Here is a 24,817-nt window from a genome sequence, read left to right as displayed (position 1 = left end):
AGTGTAAGGCACTAAGGCGAATAACCAATTAGCCCCGGTTTTTTACCAGGGCTAATTGTCCCGCCGGGGGCTATCTAATTAGCCCCGATAAGCCGGCGCGTGCCGCTGCTTATCGGGGATTTTGTTTCACCTGCCTCCGGCAGGCGAAGCAGATTCCCCGGAAACAGACCCGTTTTCGTCCGAAAACGGGGCTATTTCACACGAAAACTCACAGGTTTCACTGACCCTGTGTGTTTTCGGGAGAAAGGTTTTTTTTTTTCACGCAATCTATCTGGATAGCCTGTAAATAAAAATCGGTGAAACATCGGAAAAAAGTCTGATAAACGGCTGAAAACGTCCGTTTTTCGGACCCGATGTTTTAACGGGAATAATTGGATATCCTCCTAAGGCGGAGGTTAGGGTAAGGCACTAAGGGGGAGGTTAGGGTAAGGAACTAAGGGGGGAGGTTAGGGTTAGGCTGCAGTGAGGGAGGATTAGTATTAGGGGGTAGGGGGGAGTTTAAATACTTACTTGCCCCTGTTGGTATATTGACCATCGGGATGCTGACGTCGGTATTGTGACCACCGACGTCCCGTCCACCAGGATCACATACCGATCCCAGAAGGATTACAATGCATTCCTAATAGCCGTGATACATTTTAATCCAATGCAGTGGCGTAAGTTCGTCACAGTTGCCCGGAGGCAAGTGTCTTTTATTTTAAATCACACATTTCTTGGCAGTCATACCCAGGATTAGAACCCACTGACAGCAGACACTTTACTGATGGAGCTATTTTCTCCAGTACAGGAAGCATGAGAATTCTAACTATATGAAGTTACGTGTAATTGTCAGAGAAGTAACTTCATATAGTGAAAAGATAGTGGCAGCTATCAATTAACTTACTTCAATGGTGTCACAGAATGGGGGGAGAAGAGCCCCCCTTCAGAGCAGGAGCCCGGCGGCAGTTGACTCCGTTGCCTCCCAGAGTTCTGCCTCTGATCCAATGAGAGGGCAGCCCTATAGAGAGTCCCAGAACGCTTCTCAGTCATAAATGTTGCATTTTATATATGCACGTGAAAAGTTTTAATGTGAAATGGATGTAAATGTGATCTGAGGTTAGTTTATTTTTCCTCATTAATTGGGTTTATACTGTATAAACGTCTACAGCAATGCAGCAGATTGCAAGGATGTTTTGGCCAACCACCTTGAAATTAGGAAAAAATCTGTGTATATGGCCCTGACCCCAAAGTACCTTTGGAATAGAACATTTTGTCTTGATGACTTTCAGAAATAGAAATACATTAAGAAAAAGGGATAAAAATTTTTATTCCCCCCCCCCAAAAAAAGGATTTGTCTGATTAATAGCCCTTTAAAGATTATACGGAAGGCTGGGAAATGAAGCAGCAGCTGGGAAACAGCTCCCCCTAATGGAGACTTTCCTTTCCTGAGTCATATTTCCTATCCTGAGAAGTTTTGTGTGTGAAAGACTAGCAAAGCCTTAACACTACAACCCCTATCTATGCTGAGTGTTCTAGTATTAGGAATGGCTGACCGCAGGTTGCTTCAGGCTGACATACTGGTTTATAGTGCCATAAGCTCCTGTCCTAGAAGCATCAGATTCACAAGTTGTTTTGCTTTATAAAAAAAACCCTGCTGTACTCTTCCAAAATACACGGATCGTTTACTAACTTGCGCTTGCGCCATATTTTCTTCCTTTGGGTTATGTGTGTGACTTCTCAAAGCAAAAGCTATGCAGGTGCCATGTTTCATACAAAACGCTGCATTTTACGGTCTGCTATTTTATTATCATTTTAACGGCGTATGTGAAAAATGGAACATTGCTACGTCTTGAATTCTGCGCTACATTATATAAAGTGTAATAAAATGAGAAAGATTTGTGTAACTATTGGGTGTAAGGTTTTTGAGCAGCTCCGGAATAAACCGAACGCTTGAATACACATGCTGCATTGCAATTAGTCCCTATGCGTGCAGCATAACAATGGCACATATGCAGTGTGCCTGAGCCAATTCCAGAGCAGCTCTCTGCTAGCGGTGATGAGTGCCATGTAACCGGCGATGAGTGCAGTGTAACCGGTGATGAGTGCAGTGCAACTGGATGACCTTTCCGGCGTATTTGCTGAGAAGTTCACATTCACTTGTTAACAATATTGTGGCACAGCCTTGGATTCACAGTCATCTTCACTGTAGTTATCTACTTAAAAGGAAATGGTGCTTATGCAGTGATTGCAAAAAAACAACCCCCCCCCCCCCCAAAATAAACAAAAAAAACCAGCATTATTAATTGGTACATGCTGAGGCTGGTGCAGAATAGATTAATCGTACAGTGCCAAATAGAAATGTGCACATTGGAGAAATGCGTATATTCGCACATATACAGAGCTGTGCACATCTATACATGTGGCCTACTGGGCTTGTCTGTTGCAAGTCATCATCATTATCTGGCCTAGGTGTACAATACACATCTCCTACCAGGCATATATTCCATCGCGGGTGGTCTTCAGTATGCCGACTAACGGGATCCCGGCGCACAGTATACCGGCGCCGGGATCCCGACAGCCGGCATACCGACACTTATTCTCCCTCGTGGGGGTCCACGACCTCCCTGGAGGGAGAATAAAATAGCGTAGCGTGGTGAGCGCGGCGAGCCCGCAAGGGGCTCATTTGCGCTCGCCACACTGTCGGTAAGCCGGCGGTCGGCCTCCCGGCGCCGGTATGCTGGTCGCCGGGAGCCCGACCGCCGGCATACCGTAGTGAACCCTTCCATCGCATCCAGGTCTGAATGAGACCCCTTCCAGACATGCATGTGAGCGCGCATCAACCAGGGATTTTGGTATGTCTGGATGCAAACGGTCTATTTACTAAGCCTTGGATGGAGATAAAGTCGCTGGAGATAAAGTACCAGCCAATCAGCTCCTAACTGTCATTTATCAAACACAGCCTGTGACATGACAGTTAGGAGCCGATTGGCTGGTACTTTATCTCCAGCCACTTTATCTCTATCCAAGGCTTAGTAAATAGCTCCCCTAAGTCCCGGATCTGCGACTCCTCTCACAACCAGGGTCATGGAGCTCAGACGACACATTTTCGTGAACACGCCCTTGCTGAGAACGTCTCTTCACACCCTCATTCGCCCTACATGAGAACACCCCTTCATACCCCCATTTGCCCTACATAAAAATGCCTCTTCATACCCCCATTTGCCCTACATAAAAATGCCTCTTCATACCCCCATTTGCCCTACATAAAAATGCCTCTTCATACCCCCATTTGCCCTACATAAAAATGCCTCTTCATACCCCCATTTGCCCTACATAAAAATGCCTCTTCATACCCCCATTCGCCTCACCGATTTAAGTATAAATAAGATCAATTCAAAATGCATCAGGCTCTGCAGTGCCAAAATTGCATGCGCTTATTTTTGAAGCAAGCGCAGTGCGAATAGATGCCACAAATGCGTCGCAAGCGGCGTACGTTCTGCATCGGCCCCGCTGTGAGCTGTTTAACAAACATCTCTCTATATAGGCACAGATGTACTAATCCTTGGAGAGTGATAAAGTGAGAGATAAAGTACCAAACCAATCAGCTCCTGTCATTTTTCGAACACTCTGTAACACGGCAGTTTGGAGCTGATTGGCTGTTACTTTATCTCTCTCATCTCTATCAGTCTCCAAGACTGAGTAGGTACATCTCCCCCATATCTGTATATATACTGAATTTCTATGATAATGAAACTGCTGTATGTATGAAATTGTATTACAGACTTAAGTAGACCGGACCAGATTCATGAAGACAACTATAGTAGTGAATTACAGACATAGCAAGAAATATGACTCTGTCCCTCAGAGCTTACAATCAAAGTGGTAGATGGGAGACTTAGATAATCTTCCAGCGTCAGAACAATAAACTATTGTGATAGTCAATTTTATAAGAAAATCCAGATATGGACTAAAATGACTAACAGTGCTTATTTACGATAGTATTTCATTTTAGATTGAGTGTAGGGTGTATTTTTTAAACTACCCGGGGAATGAAATGAAAATGGATTGTGCGGGATGCATTGTAATAATCTACTGAGAGGCTAGCACTGTAAAAAAAATGTTTTCTCAACATGTGTATGGTAGCTCCATAGGTGAAGTGTGTCGTGGTAGAAAGGCTTGAGAGACGGAGGGAGTGCAACATATAGGGTGGCAAAATAGGAAAGCACTTTACAAAAGAAGTTTCTGGCAACACTTAGTTCAAATTGGTCAGGTGTATACGTATACTGGGCCAGATATACTAAGCCTGAAAAGTGATAAATATCACAGTGATAAAGTACCAGCCAATCTGCTCCTAACTGTCATTTTTCAAACACAGCCTGTGACATGACAGTTAGGAGCCGATTGGCTGGTGCTTTATCACAGTGATATTTATCACTTTTCGGGCTTAGTACATCTCCCCCCATGTATGAGAAAGGATCCTAACAATTATCTCAGTAGATTTTCTGTCAGCAATTATATGGAAAGTGAGCTATACAACTAAAACTCTGGTTATTGGTCTAAACAAAATTGTGGTTTTAAGTCATTAAATATGTTTGTTACTAGAATGATTACACATACAATGTTCCAATGATGTTTAGGCTGCTAGGAGAATTTCTGTGCTATATATAATACATGAAATGCATCGTAGATTTTATAGTTTGAAACTTTTTATTATAGATTATAGATTGCATCTGTTACCATTCTCATCTAAGATAGTATCTAACAAAGAGCAGTTTTCATTAAAGTCCATTGGTGCTGAACTCGTCCTAATGCTCAAATTTCCATTTAAGCGGGTTTCCCTCGTATAAACCCTGCTAAAACCAGCTTGACTGTGTTAAATATGTACTGTAGCTGAATTAACTGGGCTTAATTACTGGGTCACCAAGTCCCAATTCTATAAACATGCAGAATAACAAGTGTCTGTCTATCCACAATATATCCTAAACAACCCGTTTCCGTCACCAAGTTCCTTTATGCTGACAAAGTGCCTTTATAGCCATCAAACTGACAGGAATCTCTTTAAATTCAGATGGAAATTTTGTTAATTATTCTTTTAATATTCATCCATTCCGAAATATATATTTCTACCTGAATCAACAATTACCACGGTTGGCGGATAACTGCCTTTTGCTCTATTGTAAATTAGGAAGAAATACGCGTTTAGCCACAAATGTTTGGAAAGGTTTTTGAAATAACCGTAAAAAAATATAATCATTAACCGCATTAATTTAAAGGAAAAAACGTAGAGAGCGATCAAGGCACAGCATAAAATAATGAAACGAATGCTATAGAATGCAATTACTTATTACGTATCACATTGTTAACTAGCGTGTGTAAAAATATTTATATATTTATATAATATATATATATATATATATATATATACACACACACACACATATATATATATATATATATATAGATATATATATATACACACACACACACACACACACACACACACGTATATATATATATATATATATATATACACACACACACACACGTATATATAGATATATATATATATACATACATAAATATATATTTATATACTGTATGTGTATATATATATATATATATATATATATATATACTGTATAGAAACACACACACATTCTATTTTTAGTGGTAGAATCTTCCCGTTCTCAGCTCTCACATTTGGATGATATTGAGTGACATTAAAACCCCATCTCTAGACACCCTCCTTATTACATGTTGGATCTTGGCTTACCACTGATAGACTATTATATAAAACTCAAAATGTGACTTAGAATGAATTATAATTTCAGATAAAAAACATTACCCTCATTTTTTTTTTAGAGAGATTTACGAGTAATTATCAAGAAATTGGAACATTTTTCGTTCAATGGATCTTCAAATATTAGCTAGAAATAAATCTCTGGAAAGTGGAAGATGATTTGCACAGCAAGGAACTGCACAGTCTATATCAAGAAAAAGGAGCAACTTACTATTTGAAGACAGTGGATATTGTCCTGATGTCAAATCCTCTATACCGACACGGGGTTAAAATCCGGACATCATGGTGCTTGGCCACTTCCAACAGGCGATGCGGCGTTATCCGTTAAATGTCACCCCCCAAAAAAACCCTAACAGGTTTCCACCAGCTGAAATTCTCACAGCAAAGGTTGCAAGACTGAGAGTAAAAAGTTAGAGGGGGGAGGAAAAGAACCAGAGGGGAAGAAAAAAAAGTGAGAGGGACATAAAATAAAGAAAAGAAAAGAAAAGAGCACAGAGCAAGAAAAAAGTTGGACAGTGAAGTGAATGGAAGGATGGTTTGGAAGTGAGAGAACCCCGGTAAAGGTCTGAGAGGCTGAGGCTGGTAGATGTTGTCTTATGCAGAGCTGTGGAGATGTGCTACATACTACAGCAGTGCGGTTCCTCTCCTCTTCCACTTCAAGGCAATACACTTTGCTATGGCCATGCCTCCCCCTCCCACTTCTAAGTATCACTCCTTCCTAGGCTCTCCGGTGTGAAAGGAGGGGGGTCCCAGCGTGTAAGTGTGTGTGAGTGTGTGTGTGTGTGTCTCTCACACTACTGATGGATATAGGTGATGAGGATGCAGCACACACATTAAGCGATTATCCAGGAACAGGGATTTCCCAGTATTTTATTTGACTCCACTTCTGGATTGTGGGGATTTTCTCAGAGTGGGTCGGTTCATATTCTGTCTCTGGCCTTGGCGTTCCAGGTATAGCTGCTGCAGTATATTATAGATTTATTTATTAGCAGTTGCTTACATACCGCGCACAATCTGGAGCTTACAATCTATATTCCCTACCACACAGACACGGCTCTACTATGGTATGCCGGCGCTCGGGATCCCTGGGCTCAGCATACCGGCGCCGGGATCCCGACCACCGGCAGCGGGGCAAGCGCAAAAGAGCCACTTGCGGGCTCGCAGCGCTTGCCACACTGCGGGCACGGTGGCGCGCTACGCTATTTATTCTCCCTCTAGGGGTGTCGTAGACACCGCAAAAGGAAAAATAGTTGACGTATGCCGGCTGTCGGGATTCCGGTGCCGGGATCCCGACAGCCGGCATATCAAATGCCTCCCCACAGACACACATGCACTCTAGTGTTGTTGTATTATCTTGACAGAAGCCCATTAACTCACCGTATGTTTTTGGAGTATGAGTACAAACCGGAACACCTGGAGAAAACTCACACAAACACGGGAGAACAAACAAACTCCACACATATATGAATCTAATTCATGATCTCTGATCAGTGAAGCACTGATACTGTTATGAGATACGGTTAAATGTTTTCTGCATGTGGGGTACAAATGTGAAGTCTGTGTTTTAGCACCGAGATAATAATAATAATAATGAATTGCTAATAATTATTCTGTGATTATTTAGTTTGCAGGTTGTAATTAAGCATATATGTAAATTTGTGAACTTCCCTTTTTGTGCACCTAGGCACTTTTGTAGTGTTGCTGTATGTTCCACCTCTATATATGGTTCTATGGAACCCTTGTGACGCTATATAATTAAACAATAATAATATTATTAATTGTATTATGGCAAGTTATACCGTAGAGTGGCACAAACCCACACATACGTACAGTTAGAAAATGTACATAAGCATCGATAATGTAGGGATTGAGGACTCTGGTTTTAATTTAATGATTGGAGTATTCTGACAAAGTGCAACTTTGCTAGTGTGACATCTTATAGCTTTGTTAGGTGAACTCTTATTTATTGTGGGTGTCTGCCTACTATGGGCCAATGTCTTCCTACTATGGGCCAATGTAACAGTCTGTGGGATGTGGAAATTTTTGTTAAAGCAAAATCCTTTTTGTCATATAAAATGTCGCTGCTAAATCGCCGAACTATTATCACTTGCCATTTGGCTCTTTGTCTTACAATGATGCAAAAAAAAATTTCAGTTGTGCAATATTACTAAGAATATAGGGAGTCATTCCGAGTTTATCTCTCGCTGCCGATTTTCGGAGAGCAGCGATCAGGTAAAAAAATGGCTAAACTGCGTATGCGTATGTACCGCAATGCGCATGGGCGTCGTACGGGTACAACAAACAGCATCGTTGCTGTGCAATGCTTCTAGTGACGATTCCATTCGCACAGCCGATCGCAAGGAGATTGACAGGAAGAGGGCATTTATGGGTGTCAACTGACCGTTTTCTGGGAGTGGTAGGAAAAACGCAGGCGTGTCCAGGCGTTTGCAAGGCTGGTATCTGACGTCAATTTTGGGACCTCCGTTGCTAGGATCATCGCACAGGATAAGTAACTTCAGGGCTGGTCTTGTTTTGCACAAAATGTTTTTGGACCGCTCGGCTGCACATGCAATCGCACACTTCCAAAGCGAAAATACACTCCCCCGTGGGCGGTGACTATGCGTTTGCACGGCTGCAAAAAGTAGCTAACGAGCCATCAACTCGGAATGAGGCCATAGACTATGTAGTTACATGACCTCTAGGCACCAATAGTCACGGAACCTGGAGGAGGCTTTCCGTTAAGTGCTGGACATGTGCTATACCCCATGCCCTTTTCCATGTGTACTACTGAGGAATCAGTATGCAGTGTGTGGCACAGCTTTACCCTGCTGGTGCCACTGAGCCGGCTGCAGCATCTGTCAATGCGGTCAATATTAGCCACACACCTCCACGGAAGGACTGAGCTGTATATTTCCCTGATGTCAGCCATTATTGCCTTCCACTTCAGCTGCCCATCATAGTGGGTGGTGGAATCATCATCTGTCCATTAAATGTGTTCCTTTCATCCCATGCATGTGTGTAAAATGGGCAGTGCATGTTTAGTCACTGTGCTCCAGCGATTGACAGACTGCTCTCAGGACAGCAGATCTGGGACGATAAAGTTTTACTGCTGGTACCTAACTTTAAATAGACGACTCTGTAGGAATTTCCATTATTCATCCCCACTAAAAGCACTTTCTTTTTTCTTTTTTTTTTACCATGAAGCTCAAAGTTTATGGCCTATATGAAAGAAGAGGAATAGGAAAATGAAGTGGGGCCTATTTATTAAACCTTTTTTTTTTTTTTCATGTGGAAATGTCTGTTTCTACATGAATATCTCACATTTATATAAGAAAATAATATGTAACACAGGACCTATCGCATATAAATACAGTATTAAGCCCATGTACCGCTGAATATCACATCCCCATTGTCCTGTATGAGTTTGGCGGTCTTGTCCTGTTTAACAAGCTCAGAAAAGCTTAGTTCGTGCAGATGGCTTTAGCATCTCTCGCCTATAGAAAGAGCGATCGGAGAGAGTATAGAGGGATAGCTATGGCTGCGCACTTGCAGGAGCACACCTGGGATAGAACCTGGAAGCGTAATCTGTCACCAGGATAGATGTTTAATCACAGCAGCTGCCCTGACATGAGAATAATACTAAATAGCTTCAATATCTCATCCTGTATCACTGTAAATAGGGTTGATAAATAGACCCCTAAATCCTTTCGACAATCCCACATTAACCCCTGTTGCTGATACAATTTAAATAAAGCCGCCATCAGAGGAATCAAACTGGATAAACACTACTGTCCCTAGAAAAATGTATTCCTGAAAAATTAGGTTTATATAAAGTCTACACATTATTATCTAGCACAGTCTATGAAATGACAGTTGCAAGGTGATCGATTGCTATGGGCAACCGCACTTTATCTTTCTCAAAGGTTTAAAACATCTCCCCCAGAGTGAAACAAACAATGAAAGAGGGGTGGTCTTCAGTTTGTCGGCTGTCGGGGTCCCGGCGCACAGTATACCGGCGCCGGAATCCCGACAGCCGGCATACCGACACCTTTTCTTCCTCTTGGGGGTCCACAATCCCCCTAGAGGGAGAATAGCGCGTAGCGTGCCACCGTGCCCGCAGCGTGGCGAGCGCAGCGAGCCCGAAAGGGGCTCATTTGCGCTCGCCACGCTGTCGGTATGCCGGCGGTCGAGATTCCGGCGCCGGTATGCTGTGCTTTGCGCAGGGACCCCGACAGCCGGCATACCATACTACACCCTGAAAGAGGGTGAGACTGACTTACAGTAAATGATTCTGCTTTAAAAGACTGGTGGTTATGCACTAACAAAATGCAAACACCAGCTGCTTTGCTATGGGTTACTACACACTGGGGTTTACGTACTATGAGGTCTATGTACTAAGCCTTGGAGAGAGATAAAGTGGATGGAGATAAAGTACCAACCAACCAGCTCCTAACTGTCATGTTTCAGACTGTGGGGGAGATGTACTAAGCAGTGAAAAAAGAGTGGAGAAATTGCCCATGGCAACCAATCAGCTGCTCTGTATAATTTTATAGTATGCAAATTAAAAATGTTACTTTAATGCTGTTTGTTTGGTTGGCATGGGCAACTTCTCCACTGGCTCACTTCTCCACTCTTTTCACTGCTTAGTACATCTCCCCTGGTTGGTTGGAACTTTATCTCTCTCCACTCAATCTCTTTCCAAGGCATAGTAAATAGAACCCCTTAATCTCTGCCCACCTTATCTCTCTCTCTCTAAGGTTTAGTACATAGATCCCATTATTAGTAAATCACCGTGTACAGAAATTGTGACTTCCGCAGCACACGCGATTGAACACCCAAGTGCGCTGCTGCAGTGTGAATTGTGGATGGCATTCATCATAGAATCGCATGGACCAGACGGTTGCTTCATGTGCTCTGACACAGCCAACACCTTATAAGGTTTTAATGACATTTCATACTTCTGCCGCACTAGATCTTTGCTGTTTGGTCTTCACCCTCCTCTCTTTTCAACAAACGATGAGTTATGCCGTGAGATCAATAAAACATAAAGGTCAAAGGAGAAATATCTTAACTTCAAATATTTATATTTAAAGTTTTTTTCTTTTTTTCCGAAGCAAGTGTTCTGTCACTCTTGGAGGTTGTGTCAATAAAATATGTCATTTCTTCTATTAGTATATACACAGCTCAGCTGGCTACACACAGAGCATGTCTCTAAGTAGCCTCAACAATAAATGGACCTAACTAGCTGAATAGCTAGAGCAGACTTAGGCAACCTGTGGCTCATCGACTGTTGTGGAACTACAAGTCCCAGCTTGACCCGGCAGCCTATCTACAGTAGCTGGTGGCCTAGTTATAGCCTACACTTAAGATTTATACACAACAGGGGTGGAAAATAGACATGGCGGAAATATATTACCCACAGGGAATAAGTGCACATTAAAAAGTGATGTGTCCTTACAGTCCTCCCCCGTGGTTTACAATACACAATCCTTGTACACAAATGGTGGTCTGGTTTCCCCAGCAAATTAGTTCATACTTCATTGAGGTGAAACCTTTTGTGCCTCTGGTGACCTCATGCCATGACCATGAATACTGTAATGTGGAGTCCTTTGTGAGAGGTGTTAATGGGCTATTGCTCTCTCTATTGCACTGTTGGAGAAGGATTTCCATATTAAACAAAGAATTAGTGTGTGTGTATGTGTGTGTGTGTGTGTGGGGGGGGGGGGGGGGGGAGTTAAATCAGTTAGGTATTTGCAGGTGAGGCGCAGAAAGATTACAGCCTGCTCACTGAGGTGTCTGAGCGGAAGGGTCGGGAAGGGGCTGGCGATGTCTAGGGCCCAGTATTTATCAACACACAAATCTACTCAATGTAATGAGCTCCAAGTGTGCCATGTTCTACTTTATGTTCTCCAAATTAATTATGTCCTATAAGGGATGCAGTTCATTTGCCGTCTGACGGGATCCCAACGGTCAGGATACCGATGCCGGCATCCCAACAGCCGACAAAGCCAACAGCTGGAATCCCGGTGCACAGGTTCTATTCCCGCTCGTGGGTTGCCATGACTCCCATAAAGTAGGAATAGAACTTATGGCAGGCGTAGTGAGCCTCCATGTCCGCATTGTGGCGAGCGCAAGGGGACTCTTTGCGCTCGCCCCGCTGCCAGCATACTGGCGGCCGGGATGCCGCTATCGGTAAATCATACTGATCCCGTCCTATAATGGGAGGAGCCTGTTTATTGCTTGTTTATAAAGGGCAAGTTCACAGAGACATTTTCCAATTGACTGTAATGGAATTATTGCCTCACAATTACACTTAGGACCCTATTCAGGTTAGATCGCAAAACTTGCTAAAAGGCGGTTGAAAAAAACACCCATTGCAGAAATTGTGAATGCATTGCAGTGCGCAATGTGATTGCATAACCATACGCAAATACCGGAACATTGAAAAGTTTTTCCATCTGCGCCAGGCAAGATTGTCCACAATTCTGCACACGCGTGAGGCTGGAAGAGGTCATCGCTGACGTCAGAGACCAACCTCAAAAACACCTTGGCGTCCCTGCGTTTTTACAAAGACACCTATAAAACCTCATGTTTCCTCCCCTAAGCGCTGGCTTCCTGACAATCAAAATAGAAGCACAATGCGTTCACAGAAATAATCACTAACCGCGGGTGCACGCACGCAATGCGAACTCTGCGCATGTGCAGTCATTCGATAATCGGCGGATTGCGTTTTCTCAATTTTACGATCCAAACTGAATTGGGTCCTAAATTACCTAACACCAGGGTTTTCAGCAAGTAAGTACATAATAAATATATTTTTACAATTATTTGAGTCAATGTTAAAATACAAGGTTGGTCATTAAAAGATGGAAAGCTGTAAATAGTTAAGCAAAGTAGTGCAATTAAATAAATAAAATAATAATAATAATCATCATCATCATCATCAAAAAAGATAATTGAGATTATTGAGAATGCACACACACACTAGTCAACATCGGGAGATTGTGGTCGAGATTTTTTGTTCCTGTCCGACAGATCTAATTATCAAGTGGCCGTGTTTGTTGGCAAGATTTGTCTAATGGTGCCCATACACTTATGAGATTATCGGTACTATCCTTCGATTTCGACCACATCTGTGAGAGAAATCGAAGCATTGTATGCACATTTTAGTACCTTTCGACGCGATGCGCGGGCATGCCGGTCGAATATCGCGTCTCAAGATATTTTGTGCTGCACATAATATTTATCGAATCGCAGTGAGATTGCATGTGTTTCTAGAAACACATGCTGTATATCGCACTGCGATGTGCGATGGGCACCCGTCGGCGGTGACGTGCCCATCACGTGATTACCATGCAATCTATCGCATGATCGCATGGTAATCTCTTTGGCAGTTCATCGCACCTGAACTGCCGGTGCGATGCCCCGCGATGTCATGTCGCGGGGCATCGCACAAGTGTATGGGCACCATAAATTATCTGCGAAAATCTGAAACGACCATTCTAACAAAGTATACGGTAATTCAGGACAATTTTCAGATTATTAGCAAATCGGCCCAATAATTCTATAGTGTGTATTTAGCCTTAGATTATACATTTTCCTATACTGTATAGTGCACCATATTTCCACTCTTGTTTTTCCCTATTTCTCTAACGTCCTAGTGGATGCTGGGGACTCCGTAAGGACCATGGGGAATAGACAGGCTCCGCAGGAGACATGGGCACTTTAAGAAAGAATTTAGATCCTGGTGTGCTCTGGCTCCTCCCTCTATGTCCCTCCTCCAGACCTCAGTTTGAGACTGTGCCCGGACGAGCTGGGTGCTGTTCAGTGAGCTCTCCTGAGCTTGCTGTGAGAAAGTATTTTGTTAGGTTTTTTATTTTCAGGGAGCTCTGCTGGCAACAGACTCTCTGCTACATGGGACTGAGGGGAGAGAAGCAGCCCTACTCTCTGAAGCTAGGTCCTGCTTCTTAGGCTACTGGACACCATTAGCTCCAGAGGAATCGTACACAGGATCTCACCCTCGTCGTCCGATCCCAGAGCCGCGCCGCCGTCCCCCTCGCAGAGCCGGAAGACAGAAGCCGGGTGAGTATGAGAAGCAAGAAGACTTCGAAATCGGCGGCAGAAGACTCCGTTCTTCACTGAGGTAACGCACAGCACTGCAGCTGTGCGCCATTGCTCCCACACACCTCACATACTCCAGTCACTGTAAGGGTGCAGGGCGCAGGGGAAAGGGGGGGGCGCCCTGGGCAGCATATGGACCTCTTTTGGCAAAAGTACACATATATACAGTTGGGCACTGTATATATGTATGAGCCCCCGCCAAGAAAATGTATATTTAAGCGGGACAGAAGCCCGCCGTCGAGGGGGCGGGGCTTCTTTCTCAGCACTCACCTGCGCCATTTTTTCTCCACAGCTCCGCTGAGAGGAAGCTCCCCAAGCTCTCCCCTGCAGATACACGGTAGAAGAGGGTAAAAAGAGAGGGGGGGCACATAATTAGGCGCAAAAATCTATATAAACAGCAGCTACTGGGTTAACATTAAGTTACTGTGTTATTCCTGGGTTTATAGCGCTGGGGTGTGTGCTGCCATACTCTCTCTCTGTCTCTCCAAAGGGCCTTGTGGGGGAATTGTCTTCAGATGAGCATTCCCTGAGTGTGTGGTGTGTCGGTACGTGTGTGTCGACATGTCTGAGGTAAAAGGCTCCCCTAGGAGGAGATGGAGCAAATGTGTGTGTGAGTGGTGTCTCCGTCGACAATGCCGACACCTGTTTGGATATGTGAAATTAAGTGCTAAGGTAAATTTATTGCACAAAAGATTAGAGAACAGACAGGGAATCTACCCATGTCTGTCCCTATGTCGCAGAGACCTTCAGAGTCTCTCAATGCTCACTATCCAAAGTAATAGACACTGATATCGACACGGAGTCTGACTCCAGTGTCGACTACGATAATGCAAAGTTACAGCCAAAATGGCAAGAAAGTATTCAATATATGATTATTGTAATAAAAAATGTTTTGCATATCACTGATGACTCAACTGTCCCTGACACAAGGGTACACATGTTTAAGGGGAAGAAAGCTGAGGTAAATTTCCCTCCTCTCATGAAGAAAAAGAGCAGGAATCTCCAGACAAGAGACTGCAGTTTCCCACAAAGAATTCTCAGGGAGTACCCTTTCCCTACTAGGGCCAGGATACGATGGGAATCTGCCCCTAGAGTGTCACGTTTGCCCAAAAGGTAGCGCTGACTTAACAGCTATCCTCAGGGATCCTGCAGATAGCATGCAGTAAAAGTACTTTGAAGTCCATTTACACACATTCTGGTACTCTACTCAGACCGGCGATTGTGTCGGCATGGGTTTATAGCGCTGTAGCAGCGTGGACAGATACCTTGTCAGCAGAGATTGAGACCCTAGTATGTATATATATATATATATATATGTATATATATAGACATATATATAAAAGATGCTATCTTAGATATAGATATAAAACACGCCCAAAGAGACATTAGTCTACTGGGTTCTAGAGTCAACGCTATGTCGATTTCTGCTTGACGTGTCCTGTGGAACATGCAGTGGACAGGTGATGCCGACTTAAGAGGCATATGGAAGGTTTACCTTACAAGGCTGAGGATTGTGTGGAGAAGGGATCTCGGACCTGGTCTCCACAGCTATAGCTGGTAATTCTGATCTTTTGCCTTATATTCCAGCACAGCCTAGGAAAGCACGACATTATCAAATGCAGTCCTTTCGATCACAAAGAAACAAGAAAGTCCGAGGTGCGTCCTTTCTTGCCAGAGGCAGGGGCAGAGGAAAGAAGCTGCACAACACAGCTAGTTCCCAGGAACAGAGGTCCTCCCCGGCCTCTACAAAATCCACCGCAGGTCGCTGGGGCTCCATAGGCGGAGCTAGGCCCGGGGGGGGGGGGGGGGCACGTCTTCGAAATTTCAGCCACAAGTGGGTTCACTCCCTGTTGGATCCCTGGGCAATAGATATTGTGTCTCAGGGATACAAGCTGGACCTCGAGGAGATGCCCCCTCACCGACGGCCCTGCCGGCTTCCCCCTACGAGAGGAAAATAGTGTTAACTGCAATTCACAAATTGTATCTTCAACAGGTGGTGGTCAAGGTTCCCCTCCTTCAACAAGGAGGGGGTTATTATTCGACCATGTTGTAGTCCCGAAACCGGACGGTTCGGTCAGACCCATATTGAATTTAAAATCCCTGAACATATACCTGAAAAGGTTCAAGTTCAAGATGGAATCGCTAAGAGCGGTCGTCGCAAGCCTGGAAGGGGGGGATTTTATGGTGTCTCTGGACATAAAGGATGCATACCTTCATGTCCCCATTTATCCACCTCATCAGGCGTACCTCAGATTTGTGGTACAGGATTGTCATTACCAATTTCAGACGTTGCCGTTTGGTCTCTCCACGGCACCGAGAATATTTACCAAGGTTATGGCGGAAATGATGGTACTCCTGCGGAAGCAAGGGGTCGCAATTATCCCATACTTGGACGATCTCCTCATAAAAGCGGGATCAAGAGAGCAGTTGCTGATCAGCGTAGCACTTTCTCTGGAAGTGTAACGGCAACACGGCTGGATTCTAAATATTCCAAAGTCGCAGTTGGTTCCTACGGCTCGTCTGCCTTTCCTAGGCATGATTCTAGACACAGACCAGAAAAGGGTTTATCTCCCGACAGAGAGAGCTCAGGAGCTCATGACACTGGTCAGGAACCTATTAAAACCAAAACAGGTGTCAGTGCATCACTGCACTCGAGTCCTGGGAAGGATGGTGGCATCATACGAGGCCATTCCCTTCGGCAGGTTCCATGCGAGGACCTTTCAATGGGACTTACTGGACAAGTGGTCCGGATCACATCTTCAGATGCATCGGTTAATTACCCTATCCCCAGGGGTGTCTCTCCTGTGGTGGCTGCAGAGTGCTCACCTTCTCGAGGGCCGCAGATTCGGCATTCAGGACTGGGTCCTGGTGACCACGGATGCAAGCCTCCGAGGGTGGGGAGCAGTCACACAGGGAAGATATTTCCAAGGTCTGTGGTCAAGTCAGGAGACTTGCCTTCATATCAACATCCTGGAACTAAGGGCCGTATACAACGCCCTACGTCAAGCGGAGACCCTGCTTTGCGACCAACCGGTTCTGATTCAGTCAGACACCATCACCGCAGTGGCTCATGTGAACCGACAAGGCGGCACGAGGAGCAGGGTAGCGATGGCGGAAGCAACCAGAATTCTTCGCTGGGCGGAAAATCACGTAAGCGCACTGTCAGCAGTGTTCATCCCGGGAGTGGACAACTGGGAAGCAGACTTCCTCAGCAGACACGACCTCCACCCGGGAGAGTGGGGACTTCATCAGGAAGTCTTCGCACAGACTGCAAGTCGGTGGATACTGCCACAGGTGGACATGATGGCATCCCGCCTCAACAAAAAACTACAGAGGTATTGCGCCAGATCAAGAGACCCTCAGGCGATAGCTGTAGACGCCCTGGTGACACCGTGGGTGTTCCAGTCGGTCTATGTATTTCCTCTTCCTCTCATACCCAAGGTGCTGAGAATAATAAGAAAAAGAGGAGTGAGAACGATACTCATTGTTCCAGATTGGCCACGAATGACTTGGTATCCAGATCTGCAAGAAATGCTCACAGAGGACCCGTGTCCTCTTCCTCTAAGACAGGACTTATTGCAACAGGGGCCCTGTCTGTTCCAAGACTTACCGCGGCTGCGTTTGATGGCATGGCGGTTGAACGCCGGATCCTAGCGGAGAAAGGCATTCCGGAGGAGGTCATTCCTACGCTGATAAAGGCTAGGAAGGACGTGACAGCTCAACATTATCACCGTATATGGCGAAAATATGTTGCTTGGTGTAAGGCCAGGAATGCCCCTACTGAGGAATTTCAGCTGGGCCGTTTCCTTCACTTCCTACAGTCAGGAGTGAATTTGGGCCTAAAATTGGGGTCCATTAAGGTCCAGATTTCGGCCCTATCCATTTTCTTTCAAAAGGAGTTGACTTCTCTACCTGAAGTTCAGACGTTTGTAAAGGGAGTGCTGCATATTCAGCCCCCTTTTGTGCCTCCAGTGGCACCTTGGGATCTTAACGTGGAGTTGAATTTCCTGAAATCCCACTGGTTTGAACCACTCAAAACGGTGGAGTTGAAATATCTCATGTGGAAGGTGGTCATGCTATTAGCCTTGGCTTCGGCTAGGCGTGTGTCAGGGTGGGCGGCTTTGTCACATAAAAGCCCCTATCTGGTTTTCCATGCGGATGGAGCAGAATTGCGGACCCGTCCACAATTTCTGCCGAAAGTGGTTTCATCCTTTCATATAAACCAACCTATTGTGGTGCCTGTGGCTACTACGGACTTGGAGGATTCCGACTTGCTTGATGTAGTCAGGGCTTTGAAGGTTTATGTAGCCAGAACGGCTAGGGTCAGGGAAACAGAGTCTTTGTTTATCCTGTATGCTTCCAACAAGCTTGGTGCTCCTGCTTCAAAGCAGACTATTGCTCGCTGGATCTGTAACACGATTCAGCAGGCTCATTCGGCGGCTGGATTGCTGCTGCCAAAATCAGTTAAGGCCCATTCCACTAGGAAGGTGGGCTCTGCTTGGGCGGCTGCCCGAGGGGTCTCTGCATTACAACTTTGCCGAGCGGCTACTTGGTCAGGTTCAAACACTTTTGCAAAGTTCTACAAATTTGATACCCTGGCCGAGGAGGACCTTGTGTTTGCTCAATCGGTGCTGCAGAGTCATCCGCACTCTCCCGCCCGTTTGGGAGCTTTGGTATAATCCCCATGGTCCTTACGGAGTCCCCAGCATCCACTAGGACGTTAGAGAAAATAAGATTTTACTTATCGGTAAATCTATTTCTCGTAGTCCGTAGTGGATGCTGGGCGCCCGTCCCAAGTGCGGACTTCTTCTGCAATGCTTGTATATAGTTATTGCTTAAATAAGGGTTATGTTTGCATTAAGGTTGACCTGTTGCTCTGTTGTTGTTCATACTGTTGACTGGGTATGTTTATCTCAAGTTATACGGTGTGATTGGTGTGGCTGGTATGAATCTTACCCTGGATTACCAAAATCCTTTCCTTGTACTGTCAGCTCTTCCGGGCACAGTTTCTCTAACTGAGGTCTGGAGGAGGGACATAGAGGGAGGAGCCAGAGCACACCAGGATCTAAATTCTTTCTTAAAGTGCCCATGTCTCCTGCGGAGCCCGTTTATTCCCCATGGTCCTTATGGAGTCCCCAGCATCCACTACGGACTACGAGAAATAGATTTACCGGTAAGTAAAATCTTATTTTCCCCCCAACATTATAACCTTGAGTCTCAAAGCCAAAACCTAGATCTTTAGGCTCATGGATTTTTGTACATAGTCCTCTGGGGCTGCAGACAAAAATGAGCAAACCCAGAGGTACTGTAAATGTGGCATATAATCGTACTTATTTGCAGCTACTAGAATTTAACCCATGCACTCTAGTTAGGGAGGCTTATGGCAATTTATATACATTTTAGAAGAAAACCTGCGATAGACTTGGGAAATGTATATTCCTGCAGGACAAAAACATACAGCAAAAGCTACGTTGGAGTGACAGTCAGAAATAAACATTAACGTTCAGGATTGGTCCAGCCAACAGCCCAAACCTCAATTAAAGTGAGAATCTGGAAAATAATGTAAGTCGATTGCATCAATGTTCTCTTTTGCAAAACTTCATGAAAAGAAGGAAAATAGTGTAAAGAAGAAGCAGGGCTGGTTCTACACCTTGTGGCGCCCAGTGCAAAAGTTTCCACTGGCGCCCCCCCCGTTTCAAAAAGTAGGGGCGTGGCTTCATAGGGTAGGGGCGTGGCCACAGTTATGCCCCCAGATTTGCCCCAAGTAGTTGTGCCCTCAAGTTGATTTGCCACCTGTAGCTGTGCCCCGTCACTGTGCCCCCTGTTGCTTTGCCCCCAGTAGTTGTGCCCTCTGTTGCTTTGCCCCAGTAGTTGTGCCCTCTGTTGCTGTGCCCCCTGTTGCTTTGCCCCCAGTAGTTGTGTCCCCGTCGCTGTGCCCCCAATAGTTGTGCCCTCTGCTGCTGTGCCCCCTGTTGTGCCCTCTGCTGCTGTGCCCCCTGTTGCTGTGCCCCCAATAGTTGTGCCCTCTGCTGCTGTGCCCCCAGTAGTTGTGTCCCCGTCGCTGTGCCCCCAATAGTTGTGCCCTCTACTCCTGTGCCCCCTGTTGTGCCCTCTGCTGCTGTGCCCCCTGTTGCTTTGCCCCAGTAGTTGTGCCCTCTGTTGCTGTGCCCCGTTGCTTTGCCCCCAGTAGATTTGCCCCAGTAGTTGTGCCCTCTGCTGCTGTGCCCCCTGTTGCTGTGCCCCCCATAGTTGTGCCCTCTGCTGCTGTGCCCCCTGTTAACACACACACACACAAATAAAAAAAAAACAATACTTACCACTGCCCCGCTCCTGCTTCCTGAACGCTGCTGCCGCTGCTGCTGCTTATGCTCCGTCTGGCCGCCGCAGCTCCTCTCCATGGGAGAGACGTCATGACGTCTCTCCCATAGCAGTGCCGCACAGTCACTAGAGGTCAATCCTGACCTCTAGTGTCTGTCATTGGAGCCGGCTGCAGCGGACACCCACAGAGCCCACGGCGTCTGCTGCAGCCTGGGTGCGGGTAGGCGGCAGTGCCTGCGGGGTGACTGCGGCCACGCCCCCAGGCCGCAGTGCCCCGGGCGCAGGCACTGCTTGCCCGCACCAAGTTCCGCTCCTGAGAGGAATAACAGTGCCCATATGTGCAAAGCATTATTATTCCTTTCTTTCTTATTACAGAACATCGCATCGATGGTAAGAATTTGTGAATAAATGCGCCTTAATAACATGATTTATGAAAATGACATGGCAAAAGTAGTGTAAAAGGCCGTATTCACGGGCTGATTTGGGGAGAGATGTGTGCTGAGCGGTTCGCGCGATGTGTGCTGAGCGTGCGGGGGGAGACGGGGGGGGGGGGGCGCTCATTTCATCCAGCGGGTGCATGCAGGCCAATCTAGCACCAGCGATAGCGATGCGCGGGGCTGCGCATCGCTATCGATGTGAGGGGTACACACGGAGTGATGGCTGCTTAAAATCTAAGCAATCTAGTCAGATTGCTTAGATTTTAAGCAGCGATCGCTCCGTGAGTACCCCTCTTAACACTTTTTATGGCCACTAGATAAATATTTTCAGCATGCCTCCCAACATGACCCTCTCCAGGAGGGACAGAATGCTCTGCTCCTGGACTTCCCTCTTACTGCATGATTGCCATCACCTGTGCTGAAACACCTTTCTTATCTATTAACCTGTTCAGCACAGGTGTCAGCAATCATACATTAAGAGGAAAGTCCAGAAGCAGAGCATTGTGTCCCTCCTGGAGAGGGTCATGTTGGGAGGTATGTTTTCAGGCCTACCCTTTTCCACACATAAAACTTATGTGCTTCTCGCTACATGATCTAAACCCAAACAGGCACTTAAAAAAACCTAACACCCACCACAACAAAAATTACACACGCTTTTCAGAAGTCATTATACGACAAGGATGCTAATAAAGAAGCGTAATACATAAGTGGTTTATAATGTCGCCGTGGTAACTGTCCACAAGATGGCAGCGGCCAATGAGACAAAGCTACAAAGACACTACATAAGATTAAACAACACATTCGTTCTGCTCCCTCCATTTTCATGTGCGTAGTGCTGCCAGTAACTATGGGGAAGGTGTATTATCTGCCATTATGAGGGAGAAGTGGTATCAGCTGGTATCAGCGCATGTTATGTGCACTGATAATGCTTCTCCCCCTTGTTATACTGTGCCGGTGTGTGCTCAGTGGCAGCAGTGCAAGGTGCCCCTGTCATTATCGGCGCTGCTGTTTTTAAAATACCCTTAGAATCGTCCTCTTGCTGATGTAAGCTGCATGCCTGGAGCATCTGTAGGACTCACTCTCTGCTTGCACTTAACAAATGCTACTTTGGGGCAGTTACCTGGCATTTTTGGGTAGGATCGGGATACGGTCTGAAGATCGACACTGTCTAGGTCGACAATGTTTAGGTCGACCACTATAGGTCGACAGTCACTAGGTCGACAGGGTTGGAAGGTCGACAGGGTTGGAAGGTCGACAGGGTTTCTAGGTCGACATGTGCCAGGTCGACAGTGCAAAAGGTCGACAAGAGTTTTTTTTAAAAATATCTTTTTTTGAATTTTTTCATACTTAACGATCCACGTGGACTACGATTGGAATGGTAATCTGTGCCGAGCGAAGCGGTGGCGGAGCAAGGCACCTTGCCCAAAGCATGGCGAGCGAAGCGGGGGGACACGGTGCACTAATTGGGGTTCCCGGTCACTCTAAGAAGAAAACGACACCTAAAAAAAACAAAACTCATGTCGATCTTTTGACCTGTCGAGCTAGCACATGTCGACCTAGAAACCCTGTCGACCTTCCAAACCTGTCGACCTAGTGACTGTCGACCTATAGTGGTCGATCTAAACATTGTCAACCTAGACACTGTCGATCTAATGATCCACACCCGTAGGATCATGTCTATAAGACGGGTTTTCTGAGGTTGTTTCATTGTGAACTGTTGCCGGACAGGCAGTATTGCATTGTGAGAGGGTGGCGATGGGCCCAAGTGATTCTACCAGTGGCAGGGATCCATAGGGAATCCTGGAAGGGTAATAATGCATGTAGGAGCAAATGATGATGGGGACATTAAATCTGTGGAGTTGGCACTCCATATGTGAAGGGATATCCTGTAGTCCTGGTTATGATCTGCTAGACGTCTGCATGGCAGTTTGGTGTGAAATGATACAGTAACTGGCCTGGAGGTAGACCATGAGTTGTAGGCATTTCATAGGAGCCTCATGAAGCTGGACAACAATGGATTACATTGGAACTCTGGACTAGTTTGCAATCAGACAGTGGCCGTTTGAAGATTGCGTACCGTGGTTGTATTAGCAGGATGGTGTACACTTAGCGAATATTGGTCTAGATATCTTCAATGTACATATACAGGAATCGGTGCCAAGTTTTGTTTTAATTTTTGGATGCAGAGGCCAATTTAAGGTGTGTAATGGCCTCTTTGTGGTTCTCCCTGGGAAATTTCAGGTACCACAGAAGTCACCTTTTTGTATGGGCACAGCATATGTGACCCTAGGTATTTGGGTAACGTGTACAGCTGTTGTAGTCCTCTGGTAGCATTTGATTACCAGGTATGCTGCTAAGCTTAAGGCTATGATCGATATAGGAGAATAAAGGAGCTAGGCCAGTGGTTCCCAAACTTTTTTGAGTCACAGGGGGATATCCAATTATCCCCGGTAAAACATCGGGTGTGAAAAACGTCCGTTTTCTGCTGTTTTTCTGACTTTTTTCCAATGTTTCACCGATTTTTTTCTTTTTCTTTACAAGCTATCCAGATTGATCGCCTGTAAAAAAAAAAAAACCCTTTCTCCCGAAAACACACAGGTTCAGTGAAACCTGTGTGTTTTCGTGTGAAACAGGCCCATTTTCGGACAAAAACGGGGCTGTTTCCGGGGATTGTGCTTCGCCTGCCGGAGGCAGGTAAAACAAAATCCCAGATAAGCCGCGGTACGCGCCGGCTTATCGTGGCTAATTAGATAGCCCCCGGTGGAACAATTAGCCCCGGTAAATTACCGGGTCTAATTGGATATGCCCCACAGAGTCCTAGAGTAACAGAAATGTTTTTGATGGCACCCCTAGGTTTTTATAGAGAAATTCCCCCCCAAAAAAATATTAAATTAAGTAAATGGTGTTTATATGTCATCCTTAGGTTCGGTTATGTGGTGAAGGACAGGATTCACTTCTATTTGTCCACATATTTTGTCCACATAATTCCACATGTTTTACCTATATTGTTGACCATAAATAATTTGAGTTGGTCCTGGACCACTAACCCGAGACACCCCTGCAAGTGCACCAAGGCACCGCAGGTTGCCACGGCACACAGTCTGGGAACCACTGGGCTAGGGCCACATTCTCCCACCGCTTGTTGTTGTGTCGTTAGTGTTTTTAAACGTTGCCATATTTTGCATTAATGAAAATGGATTGATGATAAGCACATTTTAATAAGATACTATATCTGTCATATAAACCAGTTTCATCAGCAATCTAGACTACAAAGGGTCTTAGAAGTTTGAAATTGCAATCCACAACAAGACGTTTGGTTTGATCAGATGTAGGGCATTTTATATGTAGTGTCTGTAGGAGATCTTTTAATGATTTCTATATTTTGAATATTTTTTTTTTTTACTGGCAAGAAGAAAATACTATTTTCTTATAACTGTCAGAAAAGCCTACGTCTGACATCCATGTTATCGATTCAGTAGGAACTAGCATCATAATTGAGACTTAAGGCACACATTGCCTCATGCCTCAGTGATGCCACTGGTTAAAAATAAATTAAGATGCCACATTCTCATGGATATTGGTCCACTGCCTCAGCTGTGCATAGTTTATACATACTGTATACTTGGATCATTGATTAGAACATTCCTATGCATGGTACTTATAGAAATATCTTAATCACAGAGATAGGAAAATAGGATTTTAATTACCTACCGGTAAATCCTTTTTTCGTAGTCCGTAGAGGATACTGGGGTCCACATTAGTACCATAGGGTATAGACGGGTCCACTAGGAGCCTTGGGCACTTTAAGAAATCAATAGTGTGGACTGGCTCCTCCCTCTATGCCCCTCCTACCAGACTCAGTCTAGAAACTGTGCCCGAGGAGACGGACATATCCTGAGGAAGGATGTAACAGAACAGTGGTGAGATTCGAACCAGCACACACAAACAAGAGCAAAGCCATGTTAACCAAACTTGAACAGGAACAGCAATAGCTGAACTAACAGGTAATTAAAATCCTATTTCTCTTACGTTCTAGAGGATACTGGGGTCCACATTAGTACCATGGGGATGTACCAAAGCACCCAAACCGGGTAGGAGAGTGCTGAGGTTCCTGCGGAACTGATTGACCAAACTGAAGGTCCTCAGAGGCCAAAGTATCGAA

General features: G+C 45.3%; 2 protein-coding genes across 2 annotated transcripts in view; one reads left to right on the top strand and one right to left on the bottom strand.

Annotated features, from left to right (window-relative positions):
* Positions 1-6,447, bottom strand: part of NTN3 (netrin 3) — a 130,310-nt gene extending 123,863 nt beyond the window's left edge. Inside the window, exon 1 of the mRNA XM_063934685.1 lies at positions 5,991-6,447. The gene's annotated coding sequence lies outside the window, so the exon portion shown is untranslated. The remainder of the gene's footprint in view (positions 1-5,990) is intronic.
* Positions 1-24,817, top strand: part of LOC134945422 (uncharacterized) — a 230,607-nt gene that overhangs the window by 81,390 nt on the left and 124,400 nt on the right. The gene's annotated exons all lie outside the window — the stretch shown is intronic.

The sequence above is a fragment of the Pseudophryne corroboree genome, chromosome 7, assembly GCF_028390025.1.
Source record: "Pseudophryne corroboree isolate aPseCor3 chromosome 7, aPseCor3.hap2, whole genome shotgun sequence".
Lineage (NCBI taxonomy): Eukaryota > Metazoa > Chordata > Amphibia > Anura > Myobatrachidae > Pseudophryne > Pseudophryne corroboree.
This window is presented reverse-complemented; position numbering and strand designations above follow the sequence as displayed.